This window comes from Rhinolophus hipposideros (genome assembly GCF_964194185.1).
Source record: "Rhinolophus hipposideros genome assembly, chromosome: 10".
Classification (NCBI taxonomy): Eukaryota; Metazoa; Chordata; class Mammalia; order Chiroptera; family Rhinolophidae; genus Rhinolophus; species Rhinolophus hipposideros.
In genome coordinates, this window is record NC_138056.1 from 58,133,278 (window position 1) to 58,161,156 (window position 27,879).

Below are 27,879 nucleotides of genomic sequence, written 5' to 3' on the forward strand. Positions count from 1 at the left end.
ATTTGAATGAGACCTTGACTTGGAACAGTTATTCAAGTCTGGAGGCAGGAGAGGGACAGCAGAGCAGGCATGGAGCACCAGAGAGAAGCGGAGCGATGTAAGGTGCTAGACCATATTGGGGGTGGAGCTGAGGACAGGGGTACGTCATGCGCTCAGGCTGGAGGGATAGGTCTGATCAGATTGAAATAAGCCCTGTCCTCTTTGCTAAATATGTTCCTCTGGAGGCAGTGGGGAGCCAGTGAAGGTTTTAAAGCATGATCTCATGTGCCATGCCAAGGACTGCTAATTATGCTGTAGGCCATGGAAAAGGCAATCAAGCAGGCAAGCCCTGTCCAATCTTCCTGTTAAAGAGCCTGCTGACAGCTGTGTGGAGGACTGGGGAGGGGAGCAGGCTGGAGGCAGGATGGGCTGTGGCCATGGGCCACGTGAAGGAGGAAGAGGCTCTGTACCAGGGTAGAGCAGAGGAGACAGAGCCAAGGAGAGGGAGAGCGTCAAGGTACATTTCAGAAGGAGAAAAAGCAAGACCTGACTCCTCCTGTGTACTGAGCTACATGGGGAAGGTAGAAAGCTGCGTGGAGATGATGATGGTGGGTTAGGCTCCCTGCCAGGAAAATGACTCACTTCTGTACAGCAGTGTTACAGTTCACTGTTACCCTGACAAATTAACACAGCAGACCGGCAACTCCTCAACCCTTCTGCACTCACACAGTAAAAGTTAGTAATATGTAATATGCCAGGCACCGCGCTATACAAAACGGACAGGGTCCCCCCCTTCAGGAACTGACAATGTCATTCTGAACCCGTTGGGAATTTTAACATCGATCATGAAATGATGTTATGATGCTCTGGACACCTTTCTCAAAAGGTGCCACCTTAGACAACATAGTAAAAACAAAAACAGCTATCGTTTCATACTTTGGTTTTATGCTGAACGTGTTACGAAACAACACTTCCACAGAGCTCATACGGGTTCCACAAAGTCTTCAGAACATCAACACGCAACCAGCAGGCTGCAGAGCTGGTCTCCATTGGATTCTAAGTTGAACAGGGATTTTGTAATACATATCTTTTTCTGAAGTTTAAAAATAATATATGTATGCTTATTATACACTGAAAAGTTAAGAAAAATTAAGTAAAAATTACTCCTATTCTCATCACTCAGAGGTAATCACTGTATCCTTTTGGTGTATTTTCTTGTAATATTTTATTTCTACGCTAAAAAAATGTTTGTTTAAACAAAATTGAGATCATACTATATATAAAATGTCATTCTCTTCTTCCCCCCGCTTCAAAATTATATAAGCATTTTCCCACATACTAAAACTTCAAGCTAAAATATTAAAAACCTGAAAAACACTCCAACTAATTAATAATTTCCCTATTTTGTGTAATTGTTTCCAAACTTTCACTATGACAAATTATGCTGTGATAAGCATACATGAAACATTGCATTTCTGCCTTTTTTTCAGATTGAACTACTAGAAGTGGGATTTAAGAGACTGATGACTCTTTCATTCATTCAACAAATATTTAATGAATACCCACTAGCTGCTGGACAACATTCTAAACTGGTAACACAGTAATAAGAAAAAAAACCACACACACAAAAAAGACAAAATATAATGACTTCATGCTTATATTCTAGAGAGGTACAGTAGTGTCCCCTTATCCGAAAGGGACACGTTCCAAGACCCCCAGTGGATGCCTGAAACAGAGGACAGTACCAAACCGTAAATATAATATGTTAAAGGAAGCACTTTATGGCTTCTCTTTGGCCTATCTGAATTGCCAGCATCGCTACTCTTGCCCTTTGGGGCCATTATTAAATCAAATAAGGGTGACTTAAACACAAGCACTACCATACTTTGACAATCGATCTGATAATTAAGAAGGTTACTGAGTGACTAATGGGCAGGGAGCATCTACAGCGCGGATATACTGAACAAAGGGATAATTCATGTGTGGATCAGGAGGGAACGCGATGGCACGAGATTTCATCACGCTACACAGAATGGCACTCAATTAAAAACGTATGAATTGTTTATTTCTGGAATTTTCTACTTAATACGTTTGGACCTCAGTTGATCATGGATAACTGAAACCCTGGAAAGCGAAACCAGAGATGCGAGGGATGGGGGAGGGGCTACTGAACAAATAATTTTAAGTCTCTTTAGGGATATTGGTAAATCACTTTCAGAAAGGCTGGAGCAATTTACAACCCTACTAGCAGTATGTAAGTAGCCATCTTACTGCATTTTCACCAGCACTGAGTGTAACGGTTTAATTTCCACCCCCAATTTCATAACATTTAATGGGAATGTTGTATTCCTTAGGGACTTTGCCCCTTCCTTCTCTACCCCCATGTATTCACCAACTACCAAAGCACAAGGATATTGAAGAGACATTTAAATTCTCATCCAGATGGCAAGTTTCAAAGTTGTTTTTAATCTTCAGTGAGACAACAATTTCAGCCCCAAATCAGGGATGGCAACAGTGGAATAACCTCCTGTGTTTTGCAAGGTAGCTCTTGAAGGTAGCAGGAAATTATAACAAAACTGTGTTCTGTTAGGGTCTCATGTGTCTGGAAGACAAGTCAGTAGTGACTTTCTCCAGCTGAATGCCAGGCCTCCTTGGGGTATCTGCTAGGACAAGCCAGGAAAGTGGGATCTTTGCAGGGGTGGGGGCTGAAGTCAGGATCAAATGCAGATCTTTCATGAAAACACCTGGTGAGCAGGAGGGGGTTTCCTTCTTTTTTACGGAGGCCTTTGGAGGGTGTTGAAGACTGACTGGGGCTTATAACATGTACGGAAATATATTAAAATAAGTAAATAAAATACCAATAAAGAAATAACAAAAATGAAAATATTATATATAATATTTTTGGAGAGTTTAGCATGTATTAGAAAATTTCAGAATACTCTTTTATAATAAACAAATGCATAGTGCTTGCTATGTATGTTTTAAGCACTTTTGACTCATGCAATCATCATAATCAATTTATGATGTAGAGATTGTCTTCTCCATTTGAGAGATAAAAAAAAACAACTGAGGCATAGAGAGGTTAAATATGTATTAAGTCAGGATCTGATCCCAGTTGTTCTGCCTTTAAAGCCTATGCTCTTACACACTATCTTATAAAAAGGAGACTGATGATCAAATCAAGTAAATAATTGCCCTGGTCCAATGGTGCAGGTCAAGAGGGATTTAGTGTCTCCTATGAAGTAGACACTATGCTGGCCCAAGGTCACAAATCTCATGAGTGGGAGGGCTGGATGCTTGGATCTGGCTCAAGGTTTGTCTGATTTCTTCACTCTCCCTACTGTATCTTGCTTAAGGAAAAAGTTTCCCTCATTTGGGTTGACAGGTTAAGAAACACAGCTGGCACACGGCACAGTGCTCTTGGAACAAAATGCCATAGCTAGAGGAACGGAAGCTCTCAGCTCTGCTGTCATTTTTGGAGGGCAGCTGTGTTTGTGGGCACATTTGGGTGGGCCCCTCTCTATACGTTCCAGGCCCCAGACACTCTAATATGGTCCAGGTGGTTCAGAATTCATCTTTTGGGGTCAGATGCCTCCATACAATGAACAGCAGTCTTTAGGAATTCCAAGAAGCATTCTTACAATCCTAGGCCTTGGCGTTAGAACCAGCTGAACCTTCAGTTATTGAAAATTCTCTTATTTTACCCCTGACAACTCACACTATACCCCAGACTGCTTTGATAGCTCCCATAACAGTTGCCTTCGTATTTCAAAACCTATGAAATTACATATTTGAAGGGATTATTCATTTTTTTCCTTTGGAAAGCGCACACACCCCTTAATGCTTTAATAATGATAACCAGATGGATTGAGGGGTCTTTGACAAGGGGTTTCTTTAGCTAATTTGAAAACATACTGAATTTCAATCTTTTCTGACTAGTGCAAAAATGAACAGATTGTAAAGTGCCCTATAAATTTCCTACTTGTGCAATTGTAATACTTTCATCATAGCCAGATGAAATATATTTAAAGCCAACTCTCCTCTTTCTCCATTTTGATGGTCCAGGTTTCAGGGTTTACTCAGTAAATCCCAAGAAAATGTTTAACCAGAGGGACTGGATACTTCTAAATAGATCTCACTCCAAATGCAGCCCATAATACCTCCCAGTCAGTGCTTATGCTCCAGCTTCCTTATTCCTTACTCTTAAAAGAGTCCAAGAAACTTTAAGAAGCTTTCTTACCTATATGTGAAATCATAAGATACCAACGCTAGAAGGGATCTTGACGATCATCTGGTCTACCTCTTTCATGTTATCGATGAGGAAGTCGAAGTTTCAGAGAGGTTTAGTGACGTGGCTGAGGTCACGTAGATAGGGAGTGGCAGAGTTTAGACTTGGACTTCATTCTAAGTGTAATGCTCACTCATTACATCACTTTGCCTCTCTCTTTTGCTTTCCTTTTATGTACCTTCTCTCCTTTTCCTTTATGTTTTTTCCTGTCAGAACCAGGTCTTGGATGACGATGGGATGGGTCAAACCAGAGTAGATCAGGTTGTGGAGAATGGCCACAACAAGAGAGAAACACAGGGAAGGCTCTGGCAATAGGCAGCCAGATAAAGGCTGGCTGACAAAACCAGCAGATGGCAGAGGCCCAGACAGACAGGTGGTACGTATACAGCAGGGAATTTGACATCAGGTACTACATAGAGGCGTAGTAAGCAGATTAGATAAGTAGCGGACTGTAGAGACCCAGACTCACGAATTGCCTTTCAGTGACAGGACTTGAGTTCCTAAGACCCAAGGTACAATACCAAGGCAGGGATGTGACCACAGGGGTCCTAAAACGTGGAACTGGAATCAGAATCTGGAATGCAGTCCCAAGGAGCAAGTTGACAAGGTCATGACAGAACCAGCAGTGAAATGCTGGTCCACAGTTCCTTAAATTCTCCCAAACCAGTGTGGAAGAGATAGTAACTGACCAAACAGTCCATGTACTTCCACATATCTCCCAACCTCCCTTGTAGCTAGATTGGGGCCATGTGACTATTTCTGGCCAAAAGACTGAGGGGAAGTGGAAACCAGACTGTGGCAGCCACACTCTTGCTGCTGGAGAGGGAGGCAGGAACACTAGACGTGTACCGAGAGCAGTCCTGTTGTCAGCTCCTGGTCTGCCCCTTCCCAGCTCTGTGACGTATTCTCTGTGGAACGTGGGCAGCCTCAGGCACAGATGACCTTTTGGGGTGAGGATTTCATATCCACAAGGGAAATGCCTTTGAGTAAGAGAGTACACCTTGCTGCAAAGGAGCTCTTCCTAGAAGCAAAAAAGAGCAGAGTCCCCTCATGAAACCAATGCTCTCTGAATGTAATAACTGCTTGTTTTGTTGAGAGACAATTGAAAATTAGACAAAAGTAGGAAATTTATAACTGATATAAATGCAAACACATATAAACATAAAAATATGATATAAATATCAAAAGATTTATGTAGATGTAAGTAGATTTACGTAAGTATACATAGATTTACATCTCTGAACTCGTTTAATCCTCTCAACAGCTGAATGAGGCAGGTACTATTACTGTTGCCATGTTACACATGAGAAAACTGGCACAGAAAGCATGGATAATTTGGGAGACACAAATAGCTTGAGTAGACAAACCTCTAGGTTAGAAATGGCATCTTAAGAGATAGTTAAGAAAATTAATATTGAACATAATAATACCAGTTACTATAATTTAAGCTGAATCAATCTACTGTCTGTATCATATTTTTTAATTTAAAATTAAGCATTTTAAAGTGACGAATTCAGTGGTACCATGTTTTCCCCAAAATAAGATGTAGCTGGACCATCATCAGCTCTAATGCGTCTTTTGGAGCAAAAATTAATATAAGATCTGGTCTTAATATAAGACTGGGTCTCAAATACAATATAATAAATATAATATAATATAATATAATATAATATAATATAATATAATATAATATAATATAATATAATATAATATAATATAATAAATATCAGACCAGGTCTTATATTAATTTTTGCTCCAAAAGACGCATTAGAGCTGAGGGTCCAGCTACGTCTTATTTTCGGGGAAACAAGGTACTTAGTGCATTCACATGTTGTACAACCACCACCTTTGTCTAGTTCTAAAATATTTTCATCACACCAAAAGGAAACCCCCTGCCCATTAAGCAGTTGCTCTCCATATATCCATTCCTCTCTTCCCCAGACCGAAGCAAGCACTAATCTACTTTCTGTCTTTATAGATTTCCCTATTCTGGTTATTTCATATAAATGGAATCATAGAACAGGTGACCTTTTGTGTCTGGCTTCTTTCACTTAACATAATGTGATTGAAGTTCATTCATGTTGTAGCTTGTACCAGTACTTCATTCTTTTTATGGCTGATTAATATTGAATTGTACATATACACGGCAATTTGTTTATCCATTCATCTGTTGATGGACATTTGTGCTATTTCCACATTTTGGTTACTGTCAATAGTGCTGCTATGGACATACTTGTACATGTATTTGTTTGGGCACCTGTTTTCAGAGCATATATGAATACCTAAGGCTATATGCGTAGGAGGTAGTTGCTATGCCTTATGGTAATTCTATGTTTATCTTTTTAAGAAGGCGCCAAATTGTTTTCCACAGTGGCTGAATCATTTTACAGGCTTACCAGCAATATACAAAGATTTCAATTTCTCCATATCCTTATCAACACCTGCTATTTTCCAGCTTGTTTTTATTAGAGCTATCCTAGTGGGGGTGAAGTGGTATCTCATTGTGATTTTGATATGCATTTCCCTAATGCTCAGTGATATTGAGCATCTCTTCCTGTATGATTGGCCATTTGTATCTTCTTTGGAGAAATGTCTATTCAAATCCTATGCTCATTTTTTAGTTGGGTTTTTGTCTTTTTTGTTGTTGAGTTGTAAGAGTTCTTTACATGTTCTGAATAATAGATCCTTAAAGATATAGGATTTGCAAACATTTTTCTCCCATTCTCTAGGTTATCTTGCTATCTTAAAGCTGGGTTTCTAAGTCTGCATCTTACTGCAAAGACATTTCTTATGATATTAAAAGGTTTATTTTAGGGGCAGCTGGATAGCTCAGTTGGTTAGAGTGTGAGCTCTTAACAACAAGGTTGTTGGTTCGATTCCCATGTGGGCCAGTGAACTGTGCCCTCCACAACTAGATTGAAAACAATGGCTTGAGCTTGGAGCTGACCCGCCAGTGGGAGGCCAGTTGGCTCAGTGGTTAGAGCGTGGGGCTGAGCAGCCAGTGGGTGGGCAGCTTGCTCAGTGTTTACAGCGTGGTGCTCATAATACCAAGGTCGCCTGTTGAAGTCCCATATGGGCCAATGAGCTGCGCGACTCGATTGAAAACAATTATTTGACATGGAGTTGATGGGTCCTGGAAAAACACACTGTTCCCCAATATAAATTTTTTAAAAAGGTTTATTTTAATACTTATAAGAACTGTTGTCGTATAGCTTTGAAACTGTAAATGTTTGTTATGGAAAGCTACATTTGTTAAAATTTGTTATAGAATTTGTTATTAAACTTTGTGGTTTGTAGCAGAAATTAACAATATTTATTAAGCATCTATTAAACTATGTCTCTTGTTCTTAACGTATTTTAATTTATGTTGAGGCAGAAGACTCTTACTACTGACACGGTTATACCATATATAGTCCAGTATGGTATAATGGGGAAAGTGCTGGAATTATAGCCCAGCTTCATGGCCAGTCAAGCTCAGACAAGCTGCTTTATGTCTGCCCCTCAGTTTTCCTCATCTGTAGGATGGGGGTGATAATATCTGCTTCACCTCTCTCCGAGGGCTCTTATGAGAATCAAATGAGAAAAATGAAACTCTGCACCAAGGAATCAGAGCTCTGCGGAACACCTTCGCGCACGTGCATACGTGTGGACACACGCGCATGCGTGCGCACACACGCGAAAACACATCATAAACTGTTACCCACTGGTGTTGTCCTGGGCAAATCAGGCTGCTGAAGTTTCTAAAACACACATGTGGCTGTGCTACTTTGTCCTCTACAATGCTATAGTGACTCCCCTTCCTCATAGAGAGACTTGGTGATCTGACTCTTCAGTCTCCCTGCAGCTCTAAGGAGGCCCCAGGCCTGGCTATGCCAGCCTGGTATCTTGTCTGTACCACCCTCTGCTGCCCCGTGACACATCCCCACGTGCTGTTCCACAAGCGCTCGGTTAGAAGGTGGGATATGCTGCTGAGTCATGGGATCTGAGATATGGAAACAGGTATCAGTCCTAGGAAGCGTCTTACGGTTGTGATGGAGAGGAAATTGCTGTGGCTTTTGAAGATTTGTGCTGGGACGTCAACTCTGCCACCAATAGCTGTGTGACCCTGCGCCAGCCCTCTGGGCCTCAGCTTCCTCACCTGCTAATTCAGGGGAGCTCAGAGTCCCTTTTGGTCTATGACCTGGCATTGCCTTTATGAACAAGTATTATTGTTATTGTTTAAGCTTTACTCAGGTGTAACTGACAAATAAAACTATAATATATTTAAAGTGTACAATGTGATGATTAGATAAAGTATACATCGTGAAAGGATTCCCACCACTGAATTAACATATCCATCACCTCACATATTTACCCCCTCCTTTTTTTTGGTAAGAACACCTAAGTTCTACTCTCTTAGCAAAGTTTACTTAAATGATATAGTGTTGACAACACTCTATCTGATACCTTAGATCTGATCCTTATAAAGTCAAGTTGGTACCCTTTTACCAACCTCTCCCGATTTCTCTCACCCCAGCCCCAGGCAACCACCATTCTCTTCTTTGTTTCTATGTGTTCAAATATTTTTTAGAAGAGCCCACAAATAAGTGATACATGCAATGTATGCATCAGCAAGTATCTTTTGTTAAATTACATTGAAGTCAACGGTCCTTAATAATAGCCATTATTCATTGACGTTTACTATTTTAGGCTCTATTTAACTACCTTAATTTAAATCTTGGTCACAATCCTTTAAAAATAGATTTATAAAAATAATGCCTCTTTTACAAGTGGGATGGACAAATAACCTTCTGGAGTCAGACAACCCGAGAGGGAGGAGCTAGCTAGGGTTCAAACCCGGACAGCATGACTCCAAAGTCCATAGTTTTTTTCACTTCAAGTCTCTTTCTCCAAGACTCTTTCAATAATTTTTCTCTTCTGCGTTTGCCTCCCCGCCCTGTCCCACGGGCCTCCCCCAACTGCCCAGAAATATTTGACTATTTCTGTACCGCACCGGTTTTCTAAGAGCTTTGAAGCCCATGTGCGTCCCTCCCAGAGAAGGATCTGGGAGTCTACTTCACATTGCAGAGAGAAGACTCCACGTCCCCGCCACTCCTCCAATGCTTTTTGAACTCATTTGAGAATAACAATAGCAACAATATCATGTGACACTTACCTAACAATGATCAATTTATCCATTGCTGTCTATTGCCTTATGAGACTGCCACGGCAATTCCACGAGTTAAGTGAGGGTTGATTTTATAGACAAGGAGACTGAGGCTCGTTTCCCTTCTGGCCTTTGACAAACTGGGTTGAGCTGCAGTTTGGGGAGATATCTCAGAGACATGCCACATTGTTTCTCTTTGTAGACAGCAAAGAGAAGGGGGGATCTCCGGCCATTTAGAGACACTCAGCAACCTCACACAAGTGCCACTCAGATGAAACCCTGGCCTTGACCCTAATGCATCAATCAGTGGTGGGCCTTTAGGGAAGCTATTTCAGGGTGCTTTTAGTGCTCTGACATTCCACTAAACAGGCTTCTCGCTTTTCCCCATGAGCTTGGCAGGCCCCCAAAATATCCCTAACAACCCCAGTGACCGATGTTCACCAGATGCTGCTCAGGGCTCATGTTGTCACGTGAGGATGATGGACATATCTGCCATTACCCCCTGGGAGCTGACTGATTGTCCACAGCACTGATCACTCTCCCTGTACACAAAAGGGGAGGAATTTCAATGGAGTGACGTGGTGACTTTGGTTGGTTGACTGTTTCTGATTTGGAGGTCATTTATCTGGCTTTGAATTATCTGGTGCTTACCCTCCCTGTCTTAATCATCCCTCTTTTTTTTTTTTCTAATCCATGTGTCACCAGGAGAAAGAACTGTAAACATGTGAGGTTGCTGTTTTCAGCAAATTCACTCAGTAATGAATGCCAAACCAGGCTTTGCCTGAAAACCAGTCTGGCACCGACAACAAGAGAAGGAGACAGGGTTACATTTCTTGTAAACCAACAGCTTGATTTTCATTTTGGCACATTGTGGGTTTTGTTGTTGTTGCTGCACTGCCTGGAGGGATAGGCTTATTTTCCAGAGCTGGGTCTATGGTTTAATGGACCATTGCTCATTGAAACTTGCTGAATAAATCCTATTCAATTTAACACATTCACAGTCATTAAGAATTTTAGCAATCCATCCTCCTGTCACAGTGATCCTTCCAAATTGCAAAAGTGATTTGCTATTTCTTATTTGGACTATTCTGGTCAAAATTACTTTTCAGATGTACTGATTAGGCTGATATTTACCTGGTATTCCAGCAGCTCTGTGAAGTGGCTGGCCTCCATTTTGATTGATTTAGATCCATGCCATGCAGGTCACTAAATATTTTCAATATTATCTCTACTTATTAATCTCTACTTAAACTCTTACCCATATGGTACTAAGTCAAGACATTCCAGAAAACACATTATGCCTTGAATAAACCAAGACCTTTTAGCTTCTCATACCTTTGCCTTGGAAGCGCCTAACTTTCCCTAACTCCTCTCTTACCCTTCAATAATCTCAGGTCTTTGAAACCTTCCCTAACCTCTTCTTCACTCCCTTTTCCCACCATATACATTCTTAGTCATTTCTTCCTCTCTGATTCTGTAGTACTTTGTAACACCAGTGGGTTAAGAGACACAGTTTTTCCACAATGGGGGAAAATATCCCCAAAGAGGCAATTCAGTAACATCAGAAAAAGGCAACATAGGAAAGTAAGTTCTTTCCATAAGGAATTTACAGAATCTTAGAGTTGGGAGGAATGTAAGAAGGTCCTTCCCACAGCTTTTGCAGGATTCCTGATAGATGTACTTTCAGCTTCCAATCAGGCACTTCCGACATGGAGAAGTCAGTGTTTTTTAAAAAAAGTTTTTGTTTACATCAGCAAAAGTTGATCTTGCAATAAAATCTACTTATATGTCCTTGGTCTTCCTTCTGGAGAGGCAGAATAAGTCTGTCCCCATTCTACTTGATGGCCCTTCCAATATTTGAGGAGGCTCTCATATCCCTTCCATCCTCCAGAGACTAGGGCCCAGAATCATTGTTTCTGGCATGCTAGAAAGAGTGTCATGCCGACTGTCCTCGTAAGCCAAATGTACATACCGGATTATTTCCCAAGTGTTTGGTACTTGGCTGTTGTTTGGGGCGAATATAAATACATTCTATTCCAGAATTGATTAATTTAATTTAACCCTCAAAAATAAATTTACAAATGCAGAAAACTAAAAAGTAAAAATAACAGCAGGTAGTTCTTAGAAAGATAGGGAAAGTTCCACACATTCTGTGATGTATCTAGCAGATTAAGTTCAGCAGCAGCTCATTCTTTGGGAAATGTTATGCCTGTTTCTTGCAGAGGGATGAAGAAGCAGCCGAAAACTAAGGCCTATGTGTGTTCTCAGAGACCAAGCACGCTTGCTTCATTTAGGAAAAATTACTAGGAGGGGCCACTGTGGGGAGCTGGAGACCACTCGGAAATGAAACCCCGTTCTAGTAAAATGAAGTATGCTTGTGATGGAAGCAATATGGGCAGTGTCTGACTCTATTCTGGGAAATGATCTTGGAATTTTTCTCTGAGGATCCATTCACAATAGTGATTTTCGGGTATGGTTTAAAGGCAGTTTTGCCCAGAGACACAGCAATGGACTCAAATACCTGCTAAGCTCCCTCTAGAGGTTCAAATGAGCAGCTGCCAGCCGAGCTCATGGGCTTGGAAGCCAACTCCAGAGTTCAGAGGGGAGTCAAAACGAACACAAGGACTTATCAGTTCTTTCTGTTAATTAGAGCCAAATCTACTGGCTGAAAAAGAAAAAGCAAGGCTGAGGGCAAATCTATCGTGAATATGTGTTCATATAGAAGCGGTACTAATTGATAATAGTTTAAAATGCCAAATTCAGTAATAGGCTGATGGCTCACAGTGCAATGAAGAAAGCAAAAATTCCTTCATATTTCCCACATGTGCTGACTTCTAACGGGCACATAGCTTTTGGTGAATGGCTGGTGTAATCAACACACTCACCATTACAGCCACCAACTGTCGAGCACTTAGTATGTGCCAGGCACTGTGTGACATACTTCATTTTCTCATGTGATCCTCACAAACCCTCTTTTCGATAGATACTATTATTAGCACCATTGATGCTAATAGACCAGGAAGCCAGGACTTAATGGAGTGAAATCCTTTGTACAAGTTCATGTGGTTAATATGTGGTGACGCCGGGACTGCTACTCTGGTCTATGCTCTTGAACACAATAAAATAGTGCTTTCTCATCAGAGGAAACTGGACTCAAGATTAAAGACTAGTCCCAGGGACCCAATTAGCAAGTGCTGCTGTTAATGAGGGGTTTGACTGAGGGCGTACATACCATGCCTGTTTCATCTGGAACATTCAGTGGACACCTTTCCCTCTGAAATGACTACCGGTCTGACTGCATGTGTCCTGAGTGTAGCTTCCAGTGCACAGAGACCCTGGGAGCCCATCCATGTCTTGGCATCCTGTCACCTAGTCCTGTATGCTGCCTATCCTGGGTGCTGAATACATATTTCCTGAATGAATCGATGAATGATTGAATGCCTTTATGCCTGTCTTCTCAGAGTTTACAATCTGCTAGGAATGGAAAGATTCCTAGCAGACACACACACACACACACACACACACACACACACACGCACCCCATTATACTAGTCAGAAATGAGTTAAAATATAGTGAAGGAACATACCAACAATTTCACGCTCTTTATAGAAGCCAGACAAACTTGCCCACATACAAGGAGACGTGTGTAAGAATGTTGACTGCAAAATTGCTTCTAGTAGCAAAAACTGGGAACAACTACAAGTTCATCAACAGACTCATGGCGAAGTACATTTCAGTTTCCTGATACGATGGAATGCTTTATATAGTGATTCAGATAAGTGGTCTGAAACTACATGTATAACATGGATAAGTGGGAAAAAGAGTACCATTTATTTAACACCTATTAAGTCCCAGGCACTACTTTATGTGCTTTGCATATATTAATTCAGTCCTCACAACAACCCTTTGAGGAGAGTAGGTACTATCACCAAACCCATGTCAGAAATGAGAAAGTTAAAGGATACCTACATTTGATATGATTGTTAAGATGTTTAAACATATACAGAAAGCTATCATTTAAGAATATATCTATATGTATTAAAGGCATTAAAATATGCATGGGAATCACTAAACACCAAATCTGTGATGGTGATTACATCAGGGGAGGTGAAAGAGGTGAATGTGATGGGGGAGGGGAAGGGAGTAGAGTGGGCATCAAATGGATTTAGCATGTTTCATTTCTCAAGCTAAATGATTGGTACATAGATATTCTTTATATTTATACTTTTTCTGTGTCTGAAGTATTTCGTAATAACAAAAATGATCAAAAGGAGAAACTAAATACTGTGGCGTCTCAAAGGAAAGAAAGATTACTCCTGATATTGGGTGAAGAAGAGACATTTAAACGGACCTAAACAGCATGGACAGGACTAGCAAATGTGGAAATCAGAGTGTGTGCTGAGAGATGGATGTGAGCACAAGTGTGGAAGGAGCAGAACTCAGACTGTTAGAAAGACATTACACTTTGTATTCCAAGGTCCCCCGGAGTCCCAGCCTGAGGAACTCAGACCTTGGATTCGGTGGCTCTGTTATCTCCTTGGCCTCCTTTCTGTGGCATACAGCTGGGGAGCGGGCTGGCCAGGGGTGGTGGGGCACGCTTGAATCTGCCGGCATCCTGTGCGGTTCTCTCTCAGATGGTGTGGTGGGGAAGGGAAGTGCTTGTCTGCTACTCAAAAGCAGATTGGCAGGGATGTGGAACTTTGTGTTTACAAGCATGAATAATGACTGACAGACTGTCTACTTTTGAGTTTTGGGAGCAATGATGGGGACTTTGCTGCAAATCAAAACTCAGACTGTGATTGGCTGACAACAGGGGGTAAGTGTTTTGCTGAACAAAACGAAACCAGCTGTTGGCCAGAAAGTCTAGGGCACAGGGGAAGGCCTCAGACAGTCCAGTTTCAGACAGCTGTGGCATTAGTTCTGGACCACCCCAAATTCCAGATACTGCCCCACGCCAAGCAGACTCCCCAGACACTGCCCCGAACTTGGACTTCAGCCTCTACCTCCACCTTGCTACCTGTACTGATGGGGACTCGTGTGCCTGGTCACGCTGCTGACCTGTTCTCACTGGCTGTTTAACTGCTTGTGGTCTGGACCAGAAAATCTGGGATGGCATAACTCAGAGCCTGGACCACTTTACAAGAGCCTCTGGGTGCAATCGCTGTTACTCCTTGGTTTCCCGAGTACACACTCAAAGAAAAGTAGCTGCTCAAAATATACTTGTTGTTGGATTGGTAGAAATGAGTATCTGATTGGTGTTGCACGCAGAGAACGGCATTACCTTGTCATGCAATCATGAGATCTTGCAGTTAAGTTTGAAGATGGGGTCTTGAGTGTTGACTCTTCCTCTGCTTCTACATGTGTAATCATAGACTAACTACTCAGCTTCTCTAAACCTCAGTTTCTTCATCTTTAACAGGGACCCCCTCAAAGGGCTGCTGTGAAGAGCAAAGACAATACACCAATGGCTACCATTTATTGGAGCTTCACTATGTGCCCAGCTCTGTGCTTGGCACTTTGAAACAGAATCTCACACAAGCTTCCCAGCACTTACATTCCTTTTGGAACTGGGGAACAGAGAGCTTAAATAATTGGCCCCAGTCTTACAGCTCCTACATTGTGCATCTGAAATTCGAACCCAGGTCTGCCTAGTTCCAATCACAATTATTCCACTACAGGCTGTAGAGTGCTTTACAAATGTGATTTCCAACACTTATCACTTAGAAGTCATAAGCTCATCTCAACTAGGTTAAACCTAGGTTAAAATGCTTATTTATTCCCTTATTTATTCTGAACTTGAGAAAGGTAAAAGCTATTCACTATATTCTGTGTATGTTCTTAAATATATGTTCACTTTTAAATCACTGCTCTCTTTTCTCATTTTGTATAGAATAATTCTAGTTCCTCTCCTCATAACTTAGAGAGATTATCATCAATATATTATCATTACCATCCTCAAAAAGCCATCACCAAACCTTGACCCACTTGTGTCTCAGTAACAGACACAATAAGAAGCAAATTACATGGGTGTCTTCCCTACCTGTCCCCTGACCTAGACCACTCAGAATATAATACACAAATATAATATACATGCCTTATAAATCTTTAGTAAAACAAAGAATATAAAATAAAATCAATACATACATATGATTTAAAAGAGCATAGAGTGGAATAGTTTAGTAAAGAAATAGCAGACATATGACAGAAGCTCTTGCACTCCTTAAACACCTACATTTTATAACTGCCTTAAAATTAAGGCCCAAGGGTTTACTTTGTTTTTTGCTTGTTATATTTTCACAGATCCATTTGTTCAGATAGCTATGTACTGAGTGCTTGTTATATCCCAGGTACTAAGCTAACCATGAGAGCTAGATACTACTATGATGACCATTATACAGATATGGAAAACTGAAAGACAGATAGGTTACTTGTCCAGTGTCAAGTATTGACCTAATTTGGGATTAATTTAATTCCGAAACACGTAGGCTGGATTACATCCATGCTGTAAGTCCAAGACCTCCTTGGCTCCATCTGTATGGGCTGGGGGCCTGCTTTCCTTTCTGTCTGGGTCCTCAGTGGGCCAGGTTGGACATCAAAGGTCCCCAAAGCAAGAATAAGCTTCCCCGGGAGACCCAGGTCTCCCAGTTCCCAGGGTGGTGCTCTTACCTTAGACCTCAGTTTCACATCTTTGCAACTTCCGAGCAGCGGTCACCAACCAGGTGATTAAGGATGTTTTTTGTAGTCTCCCCAAGCTAAGTCCTCAAACCGAAATATTCACTTCACTTGCCAAACACTTCCCTGAGTTAGGTGCTCTGGAGGTTAAGCTTCTCAATAGCTTTTCTGTATCCACTAACATACGAACAGGGCAAGCCACTTCTCTTCTTCTTCTTCTTCTCCTTCTTCTTCTCAATATTGTATTAAATATTAAGGGTTTGGTATTCCCAGTTCTACAGCACTTACCACTTGAAATAAATTAATGAGCTACTTCTTTATAAAAATGTCTAAAATGTTAAATTATGTCACATGTGGCCACAAAAGAACATTTGGGGTTTTTGGCTGGAAGAATACACGTCCTCCGGCACAACCAAATTTTCTTATATGATCCAGCATGAAAAACCAACAGTTATGGCCTTCAGGTGGAGATCCTTTTGGGACATGCTCTCCTGAGTTTCAGAAATCAAAGCTGGAATGTATACACAATTCTTCCACATGAATAGATGTTAGATTCTGGCTGCATTTGGACCCTACACATATTTTTCGGAGTCATAGTTTGAGAAGCATCCGCTTCTGGATAATTGGAATCATAACGTTTTAGAGGTGGAGGTTACCCGAGAAAGAAATCATAGAGCAGAAGATTCTCAAATTCCTGCTGAATAGAAATTAATGTTCAATCATTAGCCACCATAATACATACCATTTATTGAGTACCTACTAAGTGCTAGTCACGTATTAACTTATTTGGTCCTCCCCCAAATCTTGTAAGGTATATACTGTTACTATTCTCATTTTATAGATGAGGAAATGGAAATACGAAGATTTAAATAATCTGCCTAGGGTTCAAAGCCACACAGTGGGACTTCACTTAACGACTCTTTTATACTGCTTCTTGATTCAAGATCTCAGAGCTAGTAAGTGTCCACCTCTGTCTCTGTCTAGAGTCAAGTAGCTACAGGTATGCACCTTGCCTTTGGAGGGCTGTTGAGGTGGGGGAGTGTATATGTGGGGGTGTTATGATGGTGTGAGGTAGGAAGTGGTGAAGCACCTCCTTTCTCTTCTCAACTCCCCATACTCAGAGAATGTTACTATCCTGACCTTGTCAGTATTGTAGTTTGGGGGTTAGGGACAGAATGAAGCCTAATTCATGTGTCCTCCTCTCAAGGATTTTTCTGTGTAATCACTTCTTGAAAATTACAAAATATGCTTGTGGTGGTGTAAGAGTATATTCCTTTGAAAAGATCTTTTAAATACAAAAAAAAAAACCAAATATGGTAATTTCATGGAATGCACGGAGAAGTAGAAGAAAGTAAAATTTACTCATAATCACACCACCCAAAGACAACAGCCACTGTTGACATTTTGGTATATTTTCTTTTAGTCATTTTTGAACAATGAACATATTGTTAGCTGTGACTATAATGGATATGCAATATTGTAGCTTGCGTTTTCCACTAAATATCGCCTATACTATTATCCACCTTTTATAAACATCATTTTAAAAGATTGTATAATATACCATTATGGAGATATGCTATAATTTATGTAAACATTCCTCTGTTGTGAGGCATTCATGCTACTTTTTAAATATTTCATTATCATAAATAACACTAACAGAAATGTTTTTCTGAATAAAATTTTTGCCGCATTTAAGCTTGCTTCTCTGAGAAATATTTCCAGCATGAAAATGTTGAAACTTCTCTTCACCTGAAACATCACTTCATCAGGAATTTCTCAGTGCTAACATTGATTATCAAGCTGTCAATTGTCACTATGCAAATAAGCAAGTTATCATGGAATTTTTAATTACATTATTTTCTTAAATGAACCCCTCGCCCCCTTTCCCCCAAATCACACTAGAGCTGTGTAGTTCATTCTTTGGTATAATGGCAAATAGAAAATACTCTTCCCCACCTACAACATAGGTAACATAGTATCGGGAAGTAGCATAGTATCAGAAAATGGTTACCAACAAGGGTTTTACCTCTGTGATATTCCTTCAGAAAACTCATAACCACAGTCTAACCATGAGAAAACAGCAGAAAAACCCAGTTGGGGGATAGTCTACAGAATACCTCCCAGTACTTCTCAAGTCTGTCAAGGTCATGAAAAATAAGGAAAGACTGACAAATTGTCACGGAGCAGACAGGTTAGGGGGACATGGCAACCAAATGCAATGTGGTTCTCCGGACTGGATCCTGCAAGAGAAAAAGGGCCTCAGTGGAAACACTTGTGAAATCTGAATAAAGTCTGGAATTTAGTTAATAGTAATGTATCAGTGTTAGTTTCTTGATTTTGACAAGTGTACCACGGAAACGTAAGATGTTAACCTGGGGAGAAACTGGGTGACAGGTATATATGAACACTCTGCATTATCTTTGTAACTTCTATGTAAATTGAAAATAGTCCATTAAAAAAATAGAACTACCTCATGACTCAGCAGTTCCACTTCTGGATACTTATCCAAAGAAATCCAAAACACTAATTCAAAAAGATTTTTGCACCCCTGTGTTCAGTGCAGCACTATTCACAATAGATATGGAAGCAACCTAAGGTATTATGCTAAGTGAATTAAGTCAGACAGAAAAAGACAAATACCGTATGACCTCACTTGTATGTGGAATCTAAAGAATAAAACAAACAAACAAATAATAAGATAAAATATCCCTAAATAAAAGTTTATTTTTTTTAAAAAAAAGATGAAGAACAAACATTCTGGAGCCAGTCTGATTTGGGTTTGAGTTCTGGGTATGGCATTGGTTACAGCTGAGTGATCTTAGACAAATTATATTTTTGAGTGTCGGTTCACCTATTTTAAATGAAGAAAATTATCTACCCCAAGGAGATGTAGAGCTTAACCATAATAATGCAGATGAAGCTCCTAGCATTATTCTTGGCACAAGGTGAGTGCGCAGCAGATGTAAGCCATATGATTATTTTATTTAGTTTGAGGCTTCTTCCTTCCAATTCTGATTTTCCTGCAAGGTAAGAAGGAATTTTTATGCACAGCTATGTAAAAAGTGAAAAATTATTTCAAACTCAACACAAAAGAGACAAACGGTTACATGCATCTGGAAATGGTAACTGTTGTCGGCTTTTGAGTCATTGTTCTTGTTTTCTGTATAGCTATTGCGTGCTTTCCTAAGGGTAGGTGTAGTAAGAAGATATAAGGTTTTGAAAAGACGCTCCATTCTAGCACGCTCCATTCTAGCATTGATTGCCCAAAATAACCAACTTACAAATGCCCATTGTAAGATATGGGAATTCTTTCACTTGCGCTGCTTAGAAAAACAATCTTGCAGAGAATTAAAAATGGTCTGTGCTTGGCCTCTACCCAAAGGCAAATTATTTTAGTATGAAAGTCTAAGGAAAATAATTTTACCACAAGCTATGTGAGTAGGAAAGAAAAAATAACCAAAGGATAAAAAAAAGAAAAAATACACTTTGGCTTTATCACATATACAATTTCTATTTTGGGTGCTAAGCTGCAGCACAGATGTGAAACTTGATCTACAAATTAGGGTCCAAATGACAAAAGGAAAATAAATAATCCAAAAATCTAAAAAGTATTCTGAGATGATATTAAACTACCTTCATTAGAAGACTAAGGATGGGCATGGCTAAAACCCATTTTTCAACACCACGGGACCTAGAAGTCCAGGACCTGAATTCAAATCCACTTATAAGATGTAGGATCATAAATTACCTAGTATATATCATTTCACTTCTGTTTCCTGACTCCAAAAATTGTGATAGTAATATCTACATCACAAGATTCTTTAAGAGACAACATAAGGATTACATGAGATTACGTGAAAAATGCCTTGCATAGAGCTTGTGTGTAAGAGACAACAAATAAATATCAGTGAAATCTAAGTCTGACCATACACAGCACTGGCCTGGTCACATTTGTGACCTTGTTTCTAATGTTAAGGAATTTGCAATCTTGTTGGTAAAAAACGATTCATATGAAAAATTATAGGATAATCCTGAAACTGTGTAATAGAGTGCTAAATTGAGTGTTAACACTAAGGTACCAATTAATGTTAGCTTTCTTTTGGCTGCCAACTTGGGCTTTACTTGTCAACATGATGCCTTTTGGAAGTGGAGAGAAGGGAGGGTTTGGATTAAATACCAAACATTAATTAGGGCAGCAAATTTATCCCTTTGGTGTAAGCCTGATTAGCTGACTAATACTCTTCCAACTTTGGGATTCACAATCATTCATAGCAACGAATTATTTATTCTGGGAATGAGTTCTTCCCTACAAGTACATTTTCCAGTGTAATTAATTATATGCTCTGAAGTGCTGAAACTTCTACATTTCTGGACAAAATTTAAAAATAAAATTGTTTACAATTTCAGTTTTACACTCTAGACTACAAACACATTATTTTACCTTCCTTTAAATTCTAGCACTTAGCAGAGTGCCTGGTGCCTACAGTGTTCAATAAATGTTTTACTAAGCGGCTGTGTATGGCATACTCCTAGCTTCTTCTAAGGAGTTTAATGAACATGATCCAACTTTATCTCCATGACTACAATCATTATTCCCTACAATCATTATTCACCTACAGACACACTAACTGCATGTCATTTCATGGGACTCATGTCCTCCGAGGCTGTTTGCCTTCATGACATGGCCTCAGACATGTGATATTTTCATTTCTCCAGCAGTTTTTAAGTTTTACATCTCCTCTCTTGTCACAGCAATCACTGCTAGCTGTTGTCATAGTGCCATCTTTTGGGGTGTTTTCTTTTCTAACATGTGGTGAAGTGGGGAACCAGAGAGCCTATTTCTTGGTGTGATACCTTAAACTAAAAGTCAATAAGCTTTACACAAGGGGCTCTAGGACAGCCCTCAGAATAAACCAAATGAGTCGTGTTGTATGAGCTCATCTGGTTGCTTGGAGGGTTAGCTTTCATTTGTTCTCTAAAAAAAATATCTATTGAATGCCTTTTTTTTTTTGCCAGTCACTGTTCTAGGTGCAACATCAATGAGAAAATCGATACAAAGGTCACTACCTTAAAGGATATTCCGTTTGGGAGACAGATGATAAGGAATAAACATAATAAGTCAGCAAAGAGGTATGTTAGTGATAAGCGCTAAGGAGAAAAACATTGAATGGGATATGGAAAATCTGGAGTGCAACGTGGGGGAGGGGGAACAGAACATGGTATTACAGAGAGTTGATTAAAATTGACCTCTGAGAAGGTGGGACTGAGACGGTGAGGAAGTTTGCCAAACAGTCATCTGGAGGCACCAAGTTCCAGGCAGATGGCAAACAACAGCAAAGCCTGTAAAGCCAGGATGGAGAATCACAAGGAAGCCCCTGTGACCAGAATGGCATGAGCAAGAGGAAGTCCAGGAGGAGATGAGACTGGCCTGCGAAAGGACAAGCTGGGAGGACCTTGTGGGCCAGTAGATTTTTCCTGTGAGGTAGATGGGGCAGAAGTCATGGCTCCGTTTTACAGATGAATCAATTCAAGAGCAGAGGATTTAAATGGAAATCCAAGGCATCGGTGATCACTATTAGCTGTTGTCATGTTGCCTCGTTTTAGGGTCTTTTCTAACGTGTTAGAATACATGTCTTCTCTTTTCTAATATGTCAGGCTTTATGCAAGGGACTTTGAAGCCAGTATCTGAACTCGGACCTCCGGATTGCAAATGCACTCTTCTTTGCATGATGCCAGACAGTTGCAGGGAGATTGTAGGTCCCATGAGAGGGAACATCCCTTGAAGGAAGTCGATCACATCATTCATTTACACATTGATTCTGCTGCTTACAAAGGGGTTACCTTGTCGGCACTTCTACCTGGTATCATCCTTTGAGGAGTTAGTTTCAGCTACTTGTGTATCTTAATATAATGTATCCTTCTGGTCGCATATTTTATAATTCAGACATTTTGCTAATTCAGCCAATTTCTCTGCCTTGTACGGCCTCAGTCCAATTTCCTGAGGTTTTACATAATAGGCTCCATCTGATCTGCGGCCACTTGTCTCAGTATATTTTCCCATCAGGTTGTGAGGCTCCTCAGGCCTTGTGATTGGTTACATAATGCCACACAATCCAAGCTCCTAATGGGGCCTCCTCGGAAGTCAGATCCGGGTTTGAATCCAGGGCACAGTTGATGTCAAGGGAACCCTTTCAGACCTCACAACACAGTGTTCAGAACCAAAAAGTTTCTGTTTTGAGTCCAAGTCAGAATACCAAACCCTATCTATTAAGGCCAACTCCAAATTCCTCCATAATTGCTTTGGGAAGATTGTTTGCCTACTTCAAATATTCATTTCCCATCCTGACACAATGTTCTTTGAGATTAATAAATGGAGCAAAATCACCATTTTCAACAATTTCAACCCAGTGCCAATGGAAAGAAAACAATGTTTTCATTGGCAGAGAATTCATAGGATTTAAGAACAATAAAGGTGAACTACACCATATTTTTAAAACGTTTTTTCCCCTTAGTCTTGGCTAATTTGTAAGCACGATTCTCCGAACAAAAATACAGAACTTAGAATTATTTACAATTGGCATAAGAATTTTTTTTTTAACTAATCAACAGGCCAGGGCTGATTTTATCACATCAGAAAGTTTTTATTTATGTTTTTTTCCTAAAGTACTTTTAAATTCAGGGTTTTCTTACCCCACCCCCTTTTATTTTAAAATAGCAAATTCCCAAACTTTAAACTGGTATTTGTGAATAGGGCCATCTTCAAATGCAAGCTGACCTAAAACATAAGTTTAAGGTCAAGTTAGTCTAACCTCTTAGCATAATTTAATAAGGAAGCTGTAGAGGGTTTTCAGGACAAGCAACATTCAAATCATAATTACAATCTAGTTTGGAATAATTGGGAGAGGGAAGGTCTGCGTGAGACTTTTAAAAAATCATCAGAGTATTAAAATGTTTGTTGAATAAATTTTTATATAAATGAACTCTTTAAAGCAAAAAATGAAATTACCCTTTTCCTTAAAGAGAGCTATAAATTTTCAGAGTTTATAGGAGCTTTGTAGATCATCTAGTCTAGGAATCATAAGTAAGTTTTAACTGGAAGCCATCTTCAAGCAATTGTTAGTGGATGCCTGGAGCGCTGTGTGAAAAGTAGTGGGAAGCCACATCAGAGTTCAGTGAAGAGGATCATGATTGATTAATGTCTGCTATGATCAGGGGAGGATGTGGAAAGTTGCAGGACATGGGGAAGGACATGCGTAAAAGAACATATTTCAGATACTTTTCATTGATCCAGTTTAACCTACCACCTTGATAGAAGAGAAATCTTAGCAGAAAAATTGTCTGCCAGTGGTTACACTGCTAGTTTGTGACAAAGCTAAAATTAAATTGCAGCAGTTTGGTTCAAATTTTAGATCGATCCTCCTTATCAACAAAAGTCATTAAAAAATGCATTATATACTTCCCTGTCATAGTATAGATTAAAGGAACATACTGCCATATCCAATGATACCTTCAGTCTCGTGGGGGTGCATAAAGCTGTTTGCTGCTTACTTAGTATTCTCATGAAATAAGAATGCCTAACTGTTTGTTAAAATATGTGGATTTCTGGTAGATTGGACAGATTTCTGATTCAATAGAGGGAGGACCAGACAATTACATTTTTATTGAGACCTCAGGAAGTCTATAGACCACAATTTGACAAATACTGAGATGGTATTTTTTTTTTACTGACAGTTCTATTCTATGGTTTTCCTACTTCACACTGTCCTACTTCACACCACCTTTTCTGTCTAGTCTCTTTCTCCTTCCATCCATATTTTTGAGGTTTCTTATCTCCCTCCCTCTCTCTTCTCTCTCTCTCTCTCTCTCTCTCTCTCTCTCTCTCTCTCTCTCTCTCTCTCTCTCTCTTGCAGCTTCTCTGGTTCCTGGCTCTGGCTGCCATCATCAACCAAAGAGCAATGAGAGTCCCCCTTTTTTTATTTGGCAAGTTGATTCATCACAGGGTGTCTTCCCATCTTTGTCTTGGGAGCCTTTCAGCTATTCCTAACCACTCCCCCTCCTCCCCACCAAGCAAAGACTCTGAAGCTAGACTGTTTGAATTCAAATTCAAACTCCATCTGTTATTGACGATGTAAACTGGGGTAAATGACTTCACCTTTTTGTGCCACATCTGTAAAATGGAAATAACAATAGCATTGACCTCATGGCATTGTTGTGAGGATTAATTTAAATGAATTAACAAAAAGTAAAGTTCTTAGAACAGGGTCTAGTATATTAAGGTGTTGTGCAAGTGTTGGCTATTATTATTTTTAGTTTCATTGTTTTGAGGGTGCCAGACTGTCAAGAGTCAAATAACCAAGACACTGCTACAGAAATAACAAGTTAATCTACAGCTCAATTGATAGATCATTTCACAGGTACCTCTGAGGGAACTTCTAGTTCAACAGCAGAGTTACCAGGCATTTTCTCTGTGTTCAGATGTGTGTTGGACACCATTTTTCCTCTGCAGGTTATAAATGCCTTTTTCTTAAGACAGCAGACATCTTTGGAATGTCTGCTCAGCTCAAAATCACCCCCTCCACCCTCCCAAATACATGCCTGCTCAGCCCCCAGCAGCCATTGTGACTGTATAGTGTACAGGGTGACAGTGTGACCCCTTCCTTCCAGCCACTGACTGGCCCAGGAGAGGCCACCTGACTAAAGCTACACTAATAGATTCTTTCTCTCATAATTTAGGATTGGGAACAAGAGATGGCTGAGTTGGTGTCTCTTTGAGGCTAGTTTAATATAAACATGGAAGCTGTGGAGCAGCCATGTTTCCCACAATGAGAAATTGAGAAGTAAAAGTTGGCTTATTGGCATTCCTCTATAAAGACACGTGTACTCCAATGTTCATGGCAGCTTTGTTTACGGTGGCCAAGACATGGAAACAACCAAAATGTCCTTCAATAGATGAATGGATAAAGAAGTTGTGGTATATATACACAATGGAATACTATTCCGTGTTAAGGAAAGATGATATAGGAGCATTTGTGACAACATGGATGGATCTGGAGAGTATAATGCTAAGTGAAATAAGTCAGACAGACAAAGCAGAGAACCCTATGATTTCACTGATATGTGGTATATAAACCAAAAAGAACAAGACAAACAAATGAGAAAGAAAAACTCATAGACACAGACAGTAATTTAGTGGTTACCAGAGGGTAAGGGGGTGGGGGTGGGTGATGAGGGTAAAGGGGATCAAATATATGGTGATGGAAGGAGAACTGACTCGGGGTGGTGAACACACAATGGGATTTATAGACGATGTAATACAGAATTGTACACCTGAAATCTATGTAAATATACTAACAATTGTCACCCCAATAAATTTAATTAAAAAAAAAAAGTTGGCTTATTGGCAATAAAAGAGGAGAAAAATTAGAGTATTCTGAGAGCTTCCCAGCCCCGGGTCCAGTGTTCCCCAGGGCCTGCCTGAATTCCACTGACTGGGTCTGTCCAACACCCCTGTAACCTTCTGTTCTCTATTTTTCTTAATCTAGATCAAGCTTGTTTCTGTTTTAACCATCAGAGATCTAGCATCTACTCTCACTGGCAGTGGCTGTGAAATTTTTGGATTCTCTAACAGATCTCTCCAAGCCAATAAACACATAAGTCAATTAAACACAATATGTTTACCATACAAATAGAGCCTTAAGACCACTCCCTTACTTTCCTTCTCCCAATGCCCCCTCCCCATCCGGGTATTGCCCTAGGCCACATCTAATACAGAGTTTCTGGAGCTGCTACTATCTTAGGAATACCTGGGAAAAGAAGCACAGAAGACTAAGTTTGATTTCATTGGTTTAAAAATACCTCATGTGGAAAACTCAGCTAATTACACCTGATGATTATATTTTAGTAGTTGTTTAAAAGGTTAATAGAATGAATACGAGGTTGGACAATTAAGTTCGCGAACTCATCCTAGAAAAAGTGCTACATGCCTCATTGCTGAATATCACTACAGTCACGTTCAAAGTACTCCCCTTGGGAAGCTATGCACCAACACCATCGCCTAGTCCACCCTTCAAAGCAATTTTGGAACTCTTTTTCTGGAATGGCCATCAGAGCTGTTGTCACATTGCCATGAGGTCTTGAATGTCATCCAAATGTCTTCCTTTCAATATTTCCTTTATCTTCAGCTAAAGACAGAAGTCATTGGGGGCCAGATCAGGAGAATAAGGAGGGTGTTGCAGTATATTTATTTGTTTACTGGCTAAAAACTCCCTCACAGACAGTGCCGTGTGAGCTGGTGCATTGTCATGATGCAAGAGCCATGAATTGTTGGCGAAAAGTTCAGGTCGTCTAACTTTTTCACGCAGCCTTTTTAGCACTTCCAAATAGTAAACTTGGTTAAGTGTTTATCCAGTTGGTGCAAATTCATAACAAATAATCCCTCTGATATCAAAAAAGGTTAGCAGCATCATTGCAACAAGTTCGCGAACATAATTGTCAGACCTCGTAAATGTTTGCGAAATCTACAGCTCTTCTGATTTTCTCTGTTATTTCCCTGTGATTCCTCTGAGCTTTTATTCTGGCATCAGACAGAGGAACAGAGGGAGGGTAAATGGGCTGCTTTGAGGGCCAGATCCTGGAGTGTCTTGTAGGCTGTTGTGGGGACGTTGGCTTTACCCTGAGTGAACAGTGGTGCAAAAGGCACAGAGAACAGAGAAAACGCAGCATGCAGAGCCTGGCAAGTATTTGAACCATGTGGGTAAGACCAGAGAGGCAGACAGGATGCAGAAGCTGACATGCTAAGGGGCAACAAGGTTGTCCTGAAGTCACAAGCACCCTTCAATTTTGTTCAAATTTGCTAGAAGACACATGATTTTTTTAGTTTTTAAAATATTTTCCTTTAGTATACTCATTGTAAAAAAAAAAGAAATCCCAAGATAATATGTTTTAATCACAAAGTAGGATCTCTGCTTTCCTCACTAATTGCTTAGAAATTGGCATAAAATTTAAACTGAGATTATATCTGATAAAATATATATATATATTTATAAGTAAAAAAAATCCCAATACTTGAATAGTATGTGGAATAAAAAGTACAAGAATCCCCTACCCCATTGCCAAACTCTTCACCAGACATCACTATAGTTAGTTAACTCAGCACATCCGTGAGAAAGCTTTGCTAGGAGACCCAGCTCCCTGGGTTTAGTGGCTGTATTTACAGAGTGTCGTGATTTCTCTCATGCTGCATGATCAGGGAATGGGGAATCACAGCTGGCCACACCTTCTGGATAACCCTAAGACCACAAGAAACCCTACCATTAGTTCAAAATACAGAGAACAGTGATGGATTTACAGGGCCTCAAGGCCACCCTCAGGAACCTCATGTATCACTGGCTGGCAAGCACTCATCTGCCAGCTCATGATGGGAAGAATACGGGCTCCGTAGTCTAACAGACCTCGGTTTGAATCCCAGCTCTGACAGTCAAAGGTTGGATTAACTTTTTGTGGCTCCAATTCCTTGTCCATTTATTTATCTATTCAACAAATATTTATTAAGAGCCTCTGTGTGCCAGAGCTTGGGACAGGCATGGGGGATCCAGTAGTCAGCAGAAAGAGACCCAGTGCTGCTCTCATGGAGCCAGTCTAATGAATGAGACACACAAACGTAAAACGGAAACGGAGGGGCAGCATAATGTAAAGAACACTATCTCTGGAACAAAATTGTCTACATTCAAAGTCTGGTTCTTCTGCTTACTACCTGAGTGTAACCTTGAGTAAGTGATTTTGCTTCTCTATGCC

General features: G+C 40.2%; 1 protein-coding gene across 2 annotated transcripts in view; it reads right to left on the minus strand.

The window, feature by feature from the left end:
* The window catches only part of ME3 (malic enzyme 3), a 175,634-nt gene that overhangs the window by 117,276 nt on the left and 30,479 nt on the right, over positions 1-27,879 (minus strand). The window lies entirely within an intron of this gene.